Genomic DNA, 13,743 nt, shown 5'->3' with positions numbered 1-13,743 from the left:
TTTCCCTAGTGATTGTTTCCAATTTGCCCTTTTCCCCATTTCCCCAACGTTGATAATTGGAGGGGTAGTATTGCAAATTAATATTGATGGTGGTATTACAAATACTGATGATTAAAGTGATAAATATACAAATTAAAGCCCTCAGTGTTAATACTAATGAATGAAAACCATAGCACTGTTAACACATGATGTCCCATCCTCCCAAAGTCCATTGTTTCACATATTACACGGCACAAGAGACTGATGATGGCCATGTACATGGGCATGGTCTTCAATCACAAGCCAAAAGTGTACCATAAGAAAAGACTCAAAAAAAACTCAAAAAAATAAGAGAGAGAGAGAGAGAGAGAGAGAGTACTATAAGTTACGTGCAAGCTTGTAAATTGTAACTTAGCTTGAATGGCACACTAGAATTTGAAATTAGTGAGAAATCAAAGATAACTTTGGAAGTAAAATTTATATGAAGACATTCTTTCTCAATGGGGAAATGTTACCATCAGAAGAATTTGTAAGGCTCTGCCAACGCCTATGTCCAATAATAAACTGATGATGATGGAGGGGGAAAAAATAAGAGAAAACAAAGATGAAATTTGTCAAGAAAAACATCTTTCCAAATACAGATTTCTAGCTACTATATATTTAATCATATTTTATTATTTAGATAATAGTCAAGTATTTGTATTGGGTTGCACAATTGTAAATTTTAGACAATCATTATTTAAGAATCGTTAAAACGTTGGCTAGAAACTAATTCTCTCTTCACTAGATCTTTCATCTCCCAATTAGCTTAATTAATTATGCACCATTCGAACAAAATAAATTAAATAAAAAAATTATGGCCTGTTCTAGTCTTTAACATTTTCCGTTTCTCTAAAGAAGTCTATTTAGCAGACCATAGAGATGAAATTAGACAGTGATAAACGTCTTATATATTCGGAATTCTAAAAAACAAAATGTGAAGTCTTATTCAAACACATTCAAGAGGATCTTTTGCACACTTCTTAAAGAATAAGCCAAGCCCAAGCTTGGGAAGATATTGACAGTTTCCACTGATTAATAAGCTGATAATAAATTTCTTAAAGATTATAGGAACAAATAAAAAAGGCTTCTTGTCTGCTTAGGTCAATTTAAATTGAGTCCCAAGTTCTCGAGAAATCTCATACAAGGCATCGTATTATGAAAAAATCATGGCAAGAACAAGTCGAGCACATGTTTTAGTAGTAGGTATTGACCGGTCAAACTAGCTAACAAGTAACAGTTTTATCAAAGATTAAATAAAAGAGAATCAAGGCTGCCAAGTCTTTCAAAGTTACATTTTTCTTTCTAATCCAGTTGACAATTAATTTTTTCTTATTATAAAATCATTATTAACATCCAATATGATTAAACTTTCCTATGGTATTGGTAATTAATGAACAGGGGTCATCCCTTGTTTTTATATCAAAAAAAAAAAACTTTCCTATGGGTATTGTTATATTTCTTAGAAGGCAATGTACGTAAACAACATTTGCAAGAAATTTTCATGGAGGGACCGAAACGCAATATTTGTCTCACCATCAAATTTAAATAAATGTAAATAGTTGTAATATTAGTGTGAACAATATAATGAATCAGTACAAACAGTATAAACATCACTACAATCATGGGCTTAAAAAATGATATTAGATCTCTTTCAGTATAAATTTCGATGTAGGGATTAAAAAATGATATTAGATCTTTTTCAGTATAAATTTCTATGTAGGGATTAAAAAATGATATTAGATCTTTTTCAGTATAAATTTCTATGTAGGGATTAAAAAATGATATTAGATCTTTTTCAGTATAAATTTCTATGTAGGGATTAAAAAATGATATTAGATCTTTTTCAGTATAAATTTCTATGTAGGGATTAAAAAATGATATTAGATCTTTTTCAGTATAAATTTCTATTAGTTCTTGTAGCTACTAACTACAAACCAACACTAAGGAGCTAAGAAATTATCTGATAATTTAATGGACCACTGTTAGCCTGGGTGTATGGTCATTTTCTAAAGCTATGTGATTGGGATTGTACTTCATAAGTGCATCCTGCATCCGTCAACGACAAACGATTTGGTCGTCGGTTAATGTTGAAGAAAACGTCTCGCATTAATTTTTCAAAATAACCAATACTTTGATATCTCCTTTTTCTGAATGTAAAAATTTTAGGCTAAGTGGAACTTAAATACCCTATCGTTTCACCACATTTATACTTGTATATTCTAAGTTGTAAAAAGCAGCACTTTGATATCCTAAGTTGTAAAAAAACATTTTAATATCTTAAGTTATAAAAAACAAATATTTAAATATCCAATTGTTTCGCCACCTTTCTGTTGGGGAAAATATCAGATACGCTCTGACACCCGTTCTGCGGAATTTGCCCTACCAGATCTTGTGTTAAGCAATAAAAAAAGAAATCACTACAAATAAAAAATAATCGCAAGAACAGAGAACACGATTTTAACGAGGTTCGGCAATTTGCCTACGTCCTCGGGAGCCACACAAATAATTTCCTTTATATCAAAGAAGATTACAAAGCTTGTAAAAGAGTAGATCTCAACTTGAGATCTCTCAAGAGAAGAACCAACAGAAAAACTATCTGTTGTTCAAAATAAGGACGCGAGATTTTACAACAGTATTGTTCAAAATAAGGACGCGAGATTTTACAACAGTATTGTTCAAAATAAGGACGCGAGATTTTACAACAGTAAAATCTTCTCTCTCTCTCTCTCTCTCTCTCTCTCTCTCTCTCTCTCTCTCTCTCTCTCTCTCTCTCTCTCTTTCAATAAATGCTACAGGAACCCAGATTAAATGAGCGAGATTTTCTTCTGAAAATCTCGAGCTCACTTAATGGTCGCCGCCTCTGAAGTTGTCGCTAAGAAGAAGAAAAATCACGGCTGTAATTTTTCTCTCGTGCACAGGGTTCCCTTAAATAGGGAAACCCTAGGGCTAAAAGGGGGGTGGGATCCAGCTGGATCCAACGCAGCAGGCAAGCGAATCCGCCTTAGCCTCCAAGTTCACAGCAGGCGAGAGTCCCTCTCCACACACAGGCGAAAGAGAGTGAGGGCGAAAACTTCGAGCTCGCCTGCTCTCTGTCAAAACTCGCCTGCACCCATCGACTTGATGACCTCGCATGTAGAAAAGCTCCAGCTTCGCCTAAAGGTCTCTCTCTCTCTCGATCTCCCCAGATCTTGAGCAAGCCGCCTGCAAGAGGACCAAACGAAACCTCGCCTTCGCCCAAAATCCAAGCTCGCCTGCAGCTAGGGTTTCGAGCTCGCCCGCTTGAAGCCCTCTTCGAGCTCGCCGTCGAAGCTCGCCGCCAACCAGGTTTGGGTCTACACTCTGTTTTCCTACAATCTCCCACTTGGAGACCAAACCGCCATCAGCTAGCTCTCTCTTTACAAGCATCTTCTCCTGTGTGGCTCCGCCCTTATCCCTTACATATGAAGGCCAACTGAAGTTGCGCACAACTCCAATTTCTGAATGGTGACTGCTTTAGTCAACATATCTGCAGGATTTTGGTTTCCCAAAATCTTTTCCAACTGTAACTTTCCGTCCTCAATCATCGAGCGTATGAAGTTGTAACGTAACTCGATGTGCTTCATTCTGGCATGAAACACTGGGTTCTTGGCAAGGTGTATAGCACTCTGGCTATCACAATAAAAAACTTCGTTCCCCCGCTTCAGACCCAACTCTTCCAGGCACCTGGTTAACCAAATTATCTTCTTGCTCGCCTCTATCACCGCGACATACTCTGCCTCAGTTGTGGACAACGTCACAATCTTTTACAAACGTGAGACCCAGCTCACTGCTGTCGACCCTAAGGTATAAACATACCCCGTGGTGCTTCGCTTTGTATCATGATCACCGACAAAATCTGCATCCACGTATCCCTGCAGTACCAACTTCTTTCTCCCGAAACACAGTGGCATATTCGTGGTCCCTCTCAGATATCGTAATATCCACTTCATGGCCTCCCAATGCTGCTTTCCTGGGTTGCTTGCAAACCTGCTCACAACTCCTACTGCATGGGTAATATCCAGCCTCGTGCAAACCATTGCGTACATCAGACTACCAGTGGCTGATGAATACGACACCTTCCTCATGTACTCCTTCTCTGCATCAGTCTTAGGTGATTGTTCACCAGACAACTTGAACTGGCTTCCAAGGGGCGTGCTAACAACCTTAGCAGTTTGCATGTTGAATCTCTGAAGTACCTTCTCAATGTATTCAGACTGACTCAACTCTAGCGTCCCCTCAGCCGCATCTCGACTGATCCGCATCCTAAGAATCTGCTTCACTACACCCAGATCCTTCATGGCAAACTCCTTTGCTAACTGCTTCTTCAACTTGTTTATCTCCTGTAAATACGGTCCTGCAACTAACATGTCATTAACATACAGCAATAACATGATATAGCTAGACTCGAACCTCTTGAAGTAACAGCAATGATCTAAATTGTATCTGCCATAGCCGTTGCTCTGTATGAAGTTATCGAACTTCTTATACCACTACCGTGGGGCCTGTTTCAATCCATATAAGATCTTCTTGAGCCTACACACCATCTCTTCTTTTCCTTTCTCAATGAAGCCAACATGTTGCTTCATATAGATTTCTTCATCCAAGTCGCCATGAAGAAATGCAGTCTTCACATCTAACTGCTCAAGGTAGAGATTTTCAGCAGCTACCAAGCTCAACACCATCCTGATGGTTGTGAGCTTCACAACGGGAGAAAATATCTCCGTATAATCCACTCCTTCCCGCTATTGGAACCCCTTCACGACTAATCTGGCATTGTATCTCTTCCTTCCATCACTCTCTTGTTTGACTCGATAAACCCACTTGTTATATAAGGCCTTCTTCTGTGCAGGTAGCTGGGTTAACTCTCATGTCTCGTTCGAGTGGAGAGAATCTATCTCTTCTTGCATTGCATGCTCCCACTACTGAGATTCGCTCACTTGCATAACCTCCTCATAGCATTCTGGTTCTTCGCTATCAAAAGTAGGTAGTCTAGTGACGAGAGATACCTGGGATTCGGTTTGGATACCCTGGATGACCTTCTAAGCTCCTCGCCCTGGGTAGTCGGTTCTGCACCTGGAGTCTCCTCCGTTCTTTGGTCAGAATTAACGTTGTCTTGCACCTGGAGTCTCCTCCGTTCTTTGGTCAGAATTAACGTTGTCTCCCCCATCTGGAAGTTCCTCCAAATCCATGTACTCGGATGCTCTTTGGTCAGAATTAACGTTGTCTCCCCCATCTGGAAGTTCCTCCAAATCCATGTACTCGGATGCGTCTACATCCGTAGTGCTGCTCCCACTGCTTTGGCCCGCCTTGGCATTGTCCATGTCCTTGTACATCACTTCCTCATTGAATATGACATCTCGGCTCCTGATGATTTTCCTGTTCTTCTCATCCCAAAGACGATACCCAAACTCATCAATACAGTATCCAATGAATGTACACTTCAGTGACTTAGCTTCCAGCTTGTCTCTGATATGGTCACTAATGTGGACATATGCCACGCACCCAAAGATTCTTAAGTGTGAGAGATTAACCTTCTTGCCACTCCAAACCTCTTCTGGAATCCCAAAGTCCAATGGAACTGATGGCCCGTGATTTATCAGGTACGCTGCTGTATGCACCGTGTCCGCCCAAAAAGTTTTAGGTAGATCTGCATGTAGACGCATGCTCCTCGCACGCTCTATCAACGTTCTGTTCATTCTTTCTGCTACGCCATTCTGTTGTGGCGTTCCTAGAGTAGTCCTCTCCAAACGGATCCCGTTCAGAGCACAGAACTTCTTGAACTCCTCCAATTCATGTTCTCCATCATTGTCTGATCTCAGATACTTCACTTTCAGATCTGTCTCATTCTCCAACATGGCTTTCCACTTCTTAAAAATGTTAAACACCTTCGACTTGTGCTTCATGAAGTATACCCACACCTTCCCCGAGTGATCGTCGATAAAGGTGACGTAGTATGCCGAATCGCCGAGAAGACATGCTAGCTGGACCTCATACATCTGTATGAACAAGCTCTAGCTTGTGAGCTTTAGGTGGTCTTCCACCCTTCAGAAAACTAACTCTCTTCTGTTTCCCGAAGATGCAGCCTTCGCAAACATCAACTTCTACCGAATCGATGTCGGTTAGCTTCCTTTCTGAGTATAGAATCTTCATACCCTTCTCACTCATGTGTGTCAGCCTATTATGCCACAGATCTGCACTCTCCTTGCCTACAGCAATCGCGAGGGTGTCACTCGCGTGTGAAGTTATGTAGAGGGTACCGGTTTTGTTGCCACGGGCAACCACCATTGTATCGTTGGAGATTTTTCACGAATCTCCCGTGAATGTTGTAACATAGCCTTCTGCTCCAAGCTGACCAACCAAAATAAGATTCCTCTTTAACTTCGGTACGTGTCTGACATTCTTCAGAGACTACTTAGAGCCCTTCAATTGTATTTGCACGTCACCTCTTCCAATGACACTACAGGGTTCATTGTCCCCCAAGTATACTTTTCTAAAGTCCCCTACTACATAGTTCTGAAATAGCCTTCTATTAGCAGTGGCGTGGAATGAGGCTCCCGAATCAATAACCCATGAATCGGAATCGCTATCCATAGCGAGAATCAACGCATCTTGCACAATATGAGCCTCCTGCTCATTTTTCTTTGGTGCTTTACAGGTAGAAGACATGTGGACCTCCTGGCCGCAGTTCTAACATTTCCCCTTGATAAGTCTTACCTTCGAGTTCGACCTTTTCTTCTTCGACTTTGATCGATTCCTGTTTTGGTTCCCCTTATTATGGCTTCTGTCTCTCTGCTCGAGACTTAGGGCTGAACTCGAACCTTCTGATTCATTCGATTTTCTTCTAACATCCTCAGATAGAATCATAGCTACCACCTCCTTCAGCTTCAACTTCTCTTTTACTGATTGCAGTCACGCAACTTGCCCAACTATCCGGCAACTGCGATAGTATCAATAGGACCTGTATTTCGTCATCAAACTTGATGTCGACTAAGATAAGTTGATTAACAATCATGTTGAACGCACCGAGATGCATCGTGAAGGAATGTCCTTCTGCCATCTTGAGGTTGAATAGCGTCTTGACGAGATGCACCTTATTTGAAGCTGACGGTTGCTCGTACATCGTTGCGAGCGCTTCCATAAGCCCTACCGTCGTCTTCTCCTTTAATATATTGTGTACTACAGATTTTGCGAGGGCCAATCGGACCTGCCCCAAGGCTTTTCGGTCCAATATTTCCCAGTCCTCGTCGGATTCTTCTTTCTTCTTTCCTCTTGCTTTACCCATCAACGGACGGTAAAGATTCTTCTGGTACAGATAGTCCTCTATCTGTGACTTCCAGTAGGTGAAGTCTGACCCGTCAAACTTCTTAATTTTAGATTTGCCTTCTTCTGCCATTTCTTACACACAGATCTGAACAATAGCTCTGATACTAGTTGTTAGGAAAAATATCAGATACGTTCTGACACCCGTTCTGTAAAATTTGTCCTACCGGATATTGTGTTAAGCAATGAAAAAAGGAAATCACTACAAATCAAAAATAATTGCAAGAACAGAGAACACCGATTTTAATGAGGTTCGGCAATTTGCCTATGTTCTCGGGAGCCACACAAATAATTTCCTTTATATAAAAGAAGATTACAAAGCTTGTAAAAGAGTAGATCTCAACTTGAGATCTCTCAAGAGAAGAACCAACAGAAAAACTATCTGTTGTTCAAAATAAGGACGCGAGATTTTACAACAGTAAAATCTCCTCTCTCTCTCTCTCTCTCTCTCTCTCTCTCAATAAATGCTATAGGAACCCAGATTAAATGAGCGAGATTTTCTTCTGAAAATCTCGAGCTCACTTAATAGCCGCCGCCTCTGAAGTTGTCGCTGAGAAGAAGAAAAATCGCGGCTGCAATTTTTCTCTCGTGCACAGGGTTCCCTTAAATAGGGAAACCCTAGGGCTAAAAGGGGGTGGGATCTAGCTAGATCCAACGTAGCAGGCAGGTGAATCCGCCTTAGCCTCCAAGTTCACAGCAGGCGAGAGTACCTCTCCACACACAGGAGAAAGAGGGTGAGGGCGAAAACTTCGAGCTCGCCTGCTCTTTGTCAAAACTCGCTTGCACTCATCGACTTGATGACCTCGCCTGTAGAAAAGCTCCAGCTTCGCCTGAAGGTCTCTCTCTCTTGATCTCGCCAGATCTTGAGCAAGCCGCCTGCAAGAGGACCAAACGAAACCTCGCCTTCGCCCAAAATCCAAGCTCGCCTACAGCTAGGGTTTCGAGCTCGCCGGCTTGAAGCCCTCTTCGAGCTCGCCATCGAAGCTCGCCGCCAACCAGGTTTGGGTCTACACTCTGTTTTCCAACACTTTCCACCTAAATATTCTTTTCATCATCTTTCTACTTAAATATTCTAAGTTGTAAGAAAGTGCCACTTTTGTTGTGCGCAGCGAAAATTTTGGCAGAGTTTCTGGTGCATAATAAGAGAGAAAGATCGATAAGAATTCCTGTCTCACTAAGGAAACAAGAATCTGAAGTGAATATCTTAACAAAGTAAGATATCGGCTCTTCCTCTCATCAGTTCTAGGACTGACTTGTCGAGGGATCCTAAAGACTATTACAATGGCCACAAACATAAACAAATTAATTTTACGTGGTTCGACAAACTGCCTACGTCCACGGGGCAAGGAGGGGGAAGATCTACTATTAGAGAGAGAGAGAGAGAATATAACTAGGGTTTACAATCACTCAATCTAAACCCTCAAACAATCTCTCTCTCACACAAATATCTCTCTCAAAAGGGACAGCCGCCTTTGTACTTTGCTACAGCCAAAAAAAAGAATCTGTGTTTTCCTTTTGCTGCTCCTGCGCACCTCTGCCTTGAGCCTGCTGTAGCCGAAAACCATTTCTCCCCTACGTGCTTGCACGATGCACAATTTACCTCTGCCTGCGCCCACCTTTCACCCCTTGCACACCCTAGGTTTTGGCATCTTTGAGTTATTTATAAACCATAAAGTCTTCGGGTGGGCCATCATCTTCGGGTGGGCCATTTGGCAGCACTTTGAGTTATTTATAAACCATAAAGTCTTCGGGTGGGCCATCATCTTCGGGTGGGCCATTTGGCAGCATAAAGAAAAAAAACGTGTCTGCTCCTATTCATTCACGTGGTGGTCCCCCACGTTTCTTTTCTTTGCTCTGCTAGCCCCCACGTTTCTTTCCTTTGCTCTGCTAGCCCCCACGTTCATAATTCTTCCAAAACTGAGCCGACACCTAAGCAACCAAATATCTCACTTGTTGCGTTCAGTACGAAGTAAAACAATTCACGACAACGGACTCAATCCATAACAAGTCGAGACCCAAATGGGAGTGCGAACACTCTCCCAAAACGTCGGTATCTACTCACAAAATCGGTCTCACCCCCATCAAAATCCAACCCGGCTGCATCATAAAGACTGCCTACGTATCCTCTTGCCCAAGGAATCAAGCCTTCACGTAGTTCACCCAAATGGCTGCGAACGACCTCAATCCAATAGAAGAGTTCGCAACTCTTCTCCAATATCATCAACTCTGCGACTGATAGCACCTCCAATGGCCCCAAACTGAAACAATCCAAACACCTCCACCTGAGATGAACCAATGGCCATATCCAGACTACATCTATCAGCTGCACTCGAATCAAAACCTAACTCATTATCTGCATCCAAAACCAATTGATCCCAAAGCTGTGTCACCTCAGCTAGAATCCCAAATAATGCAGTATAATCTGGAGTAATCTTTACCCAATGTGAAGTAGCATCAATCTCCACCTGCTGTGATACAACTAAGGTCTGTCCAAAACTCTCCACCTGCTGAGAGTCAATTAGCTCCCTCATCGAAGCCTCAACCGAAGTGACACAACCAGGCCCATCTTCCAATGGAGTTTTACCTCTAATCACAGCAGTTGACAATTCTTTAATAGGATAACCCAAATATGTCGAAGCCTCAGTCCAGAAACTCTTCTGCAAACCATTGCTTGACAACAAACACCGATCCTCCTCCAGCAAGGCACGGTTCTCCAAATTTGCCACCCTATCAAGTTGCCCCAAGATTTCCTTTCTAACAAAGTGTCTCGCAATGCCGTGAGCTCGGCTCCAATACAGAAACAGGTCCATCTTATACCTCCTATCAAAATCATAATGAAGTACCTTAACCTTTCTGTCCATCTTATACTTCTTCAAACTGTTGGATACTACTAGGACTTTCTCCAAAAGGGATTTGGTTGCAACCCGAACACGCCTAGAACAGTCACCAACAAAGGAAACCAAACGCCTATTACCTCCTAATGATACCCCCTTGGAAGGCCCCCAAACATCCACGTGAACACCTCCAGAACGACCCTTAGCACGGTGAATAAAGGTGCCAAACTTCACCTCGGTCTTCTTGTTCACATCAACATGTTCACTAGACTTCAAACTGTAGGTCTTCACACCCTCTTTCAATCTATGCAAGGAATCAATATTAGAATGACCAAGCCCCAAATACCGTAGTCTAGTCGAATCAATAGAAGTCGCCAGTTCGCCACCTGCCACTATACCTCCAGTTAAGTAATACAGGTTATTCCTCCTGATGCCCTTCATCATAATCCGAGAGTCTTCCACAATCTTGAGAACCATGTCCTCAATTCGAACATTCAGACCCTCTCCAACCAAAGCTCCAATCGAGATCAAGTTCTTCCTCAAGGAAGGAATATATTTCACATCATATAACTCCCTAACAGTCTCATCAAACATCTTGATGCGAATTCTTCCTATCCCAAGATCTGACATGCACGATTATCGGCCATGTACACCACACCACTATCCAGCTTTTCAAAACTGGAGAACCATTCCCTTCTAGGGCACATATGATAGGTCGCACCACTATCCAACATCCATTTAGATTCCTCCGAATAGCTATCTGTAGGACTGATAGAAAGCGAATAAATAGAAGAGTTAGAATTATTATCATCCGATATAACGATGTTTGCTTCTGATGATTGTTGCTTCCCTTTTCCCTTCTGCTTATTCTTCATCCATTTGTCGAGCTTTGAGCAGTCTTTCTTCCAATGACCAGTCTCCTTGCACCAAGCACACTGATCTTTTCCAATTGTAGGATGTCCTACTCTAGACTGTGATCTCCAATTCTTTCGGTTCGGACCCTTCCCTCTTGCGGCCAACGCCTCTTCTACCGGCTCAGTCGAAGTCTCCTTATCTTTCTTCCGAAGCTGATAATTCACCAGTGCAGCAGTGACCTCACTATACGAAAGAGATGTCTTCCCATTAATCAAAGTAAGGACGAATGTCTCATATTCCTCGTCGGGCAAGGAACTCAACAACAGCAATGTCCTGTCCTCATCTTCAATCATGACATTCACATTCGTCAAATCCGCAAGAAGCTTTGTGTAGGTGTTCATGTGATCTCTAATTGAGGTTCACTTCTTCAACTGGAAACGATAAAGTCTCCTCTTCAAATGCAAGCGGTTCTCAACACTCTTTGTCAGATACTTGCTTTTGAGAATCTCCCAAATCTTCTTTGCAGAAGTCTCATTCATCACATCATATTTTAGATCTTGAGTCAAACAAGACCTAATCACACCACACGCCGTTCGATTCATCTTCTTCCAAACATTCTCTTTAATGTCATCTGGCTTGACATCTAACTCCAAGGTATCTTCCAAATTCTGCACGTTCAACGCATCCAAAACCCCGCATCTCCATAATCCAAAGTTGTTTGTGCCATTAAATTTCTCCATATCTATCTTCATAGAGTGTATATTCAAACTCTGAATGGTCTTCGCGCCAGAAGCACCACCCTCGATACCCAAAGCACATTCTTTCCCCGACATCTTTCTTAACGCACCAACGAACGAAGAATAGATCCAAAAACTGAAAAGATAGAGTCTTTACCAAAAGATCCCACCTTTATCACCAAACAAAGCCCTAGACGAGCTTCCAAATTGATCTACTTCTCCAAATAGCCCAAGCGTAGCCCGAGCTCTGATACCACTTGTTGTGCGTAGCGAAAGTTTCGACAGAGTTTCTGGTGCACAATAAGAGAGAAAGATCGATAAGAATTCCTGTCTCACTAAGGAAATAAGAATCTAAAGCGAATATCTCAACAAAGTGGGATATCGGCTCTTCCTCTCATCAGTTCTAGGACTGACTTGTCAGGGGATCCTAAAAACTATTACAATGACCACAAACACAAACAAATTAATTTTACGTGGTTCGACAAACTGCCTACGTCCACGGGGCAAGGAAGGGGAAGACCTCTAGGGAGAGAATACAACTAGGGTTTACAATCACTTAATCTAAACCCTCAAACAATCTCTCTCACACAAATATCTCTCTCAAAAGGGACAGCTGCCTCTGTACTTTGCTATAGCCAAAAAAAAGAATTTGTGTTTTCCTTTTGCTGCTCCTGCGCACCTCTGCCTTGAGCCTGCTGCAGCCGAAAACCACTTCTCCCCTACGTGCTTGCACGACACTGCAATTTACTTTTGCCTGCGCCCACCTTTCACCCCTTGCACACCCTAGGTTTTGGCAACTTTGAGTTATTTATTAACCATAAAGTCTTCGGGTGGGCCATCATCTTCGGGTGGGCCATTTGGCAGCAGAAAGAAAAAAAACGCGGCTGCTCCTATTCATTCACGTGGTGGTCCCCCACGTTTCTTTTCTTTGCTCCGCTGGCCCCCACGTTCACAACTTTAATATACTAAGTTATAAGAAAGTAGCGCTTTAATAAATTATGTTAGTTGTCGGGATATATTTTTAAGAATATTTCCATGACAATTACCAAAAGGTACTAAGGTGTTGATTTTTTTATAACTTAAGATATTAAAGTACTATTTGTTTATAATTTAGAGTATTTAAGTGTAAGTTTGATGAAACAATAAGGTATTCAAGTGCCATTTAGCCAAAATTTTATGATCTTAATTTTGCATCTAAATCCAAATGTGAAAACATTCTATGATCTTACTAGTTATCATGTTTGTTTACTGTAGGCGGGGGAATTAGAAAAAACTCTTTTTAATAGTGAAATTTATCGAGACAAATAGTGGAAATCTTTTATATCATAAAATCATCAAATTCGTTAGTTTTATGCTAGAACTATCGCTCTACGTATTATTGTAGTTTTATACTGAAACCATCACTCTACATATTTTTTACATCATGAGTTTTATAATGAAACCATCACCCTACGTATTATTTGCACGGTGATCATGCCATTCAGTTTATATTCCAACTAAAATGAAAAGAATAAGTAATTGCACATAGATCATTCTCATTTTTAAAATAAAAAGGTTTCTCGTCAACGTTAAACCTTCATGTGAGCGTTAGAAAATCATTATTAGTAGTACATGGCTGGACTACAAGCACATGTGTCGATAATAAAAAACATTTTATTTATATCATCCATTGATTATAACTCATGCCACTTGATTATAGCACATGTGCTTGATTGTAATGCCTATATAAAGTCATGTTCATTGCATGCAATAAGACCATCAAATTTTAATGCAATATTCTTCATTTCTATCAATAAGATTGCTACATTGGAAGCATCATGAGTAAAGCTAAATATAATAATGCCACAAGGAATATATCAGAAGAAATCGTAGCTTTTTGCCCCTCTTGAGTGTTTCCCACATAAAACATCTTCTTGAACATAGATAAAGCAAGTGCTACATTATCTTTGAAATAACAG

Source organism: Asparagus officinalis, chromosome 1 (assembly GCF_001876935.1).
Source record: "Asparagus officinalis chromosome 1, Aspof.V1, whole genome shotgun sequence".
Lineage (NCBI taxonomy): Eukaryota > Viridiplantae > Streptophyta > Magnoliopsida > Asparagales > Asparagaceae > Asparagus > Asparagus officinalis.
This window is presented reverse-complemented; position numbering follows the sequence as displayed.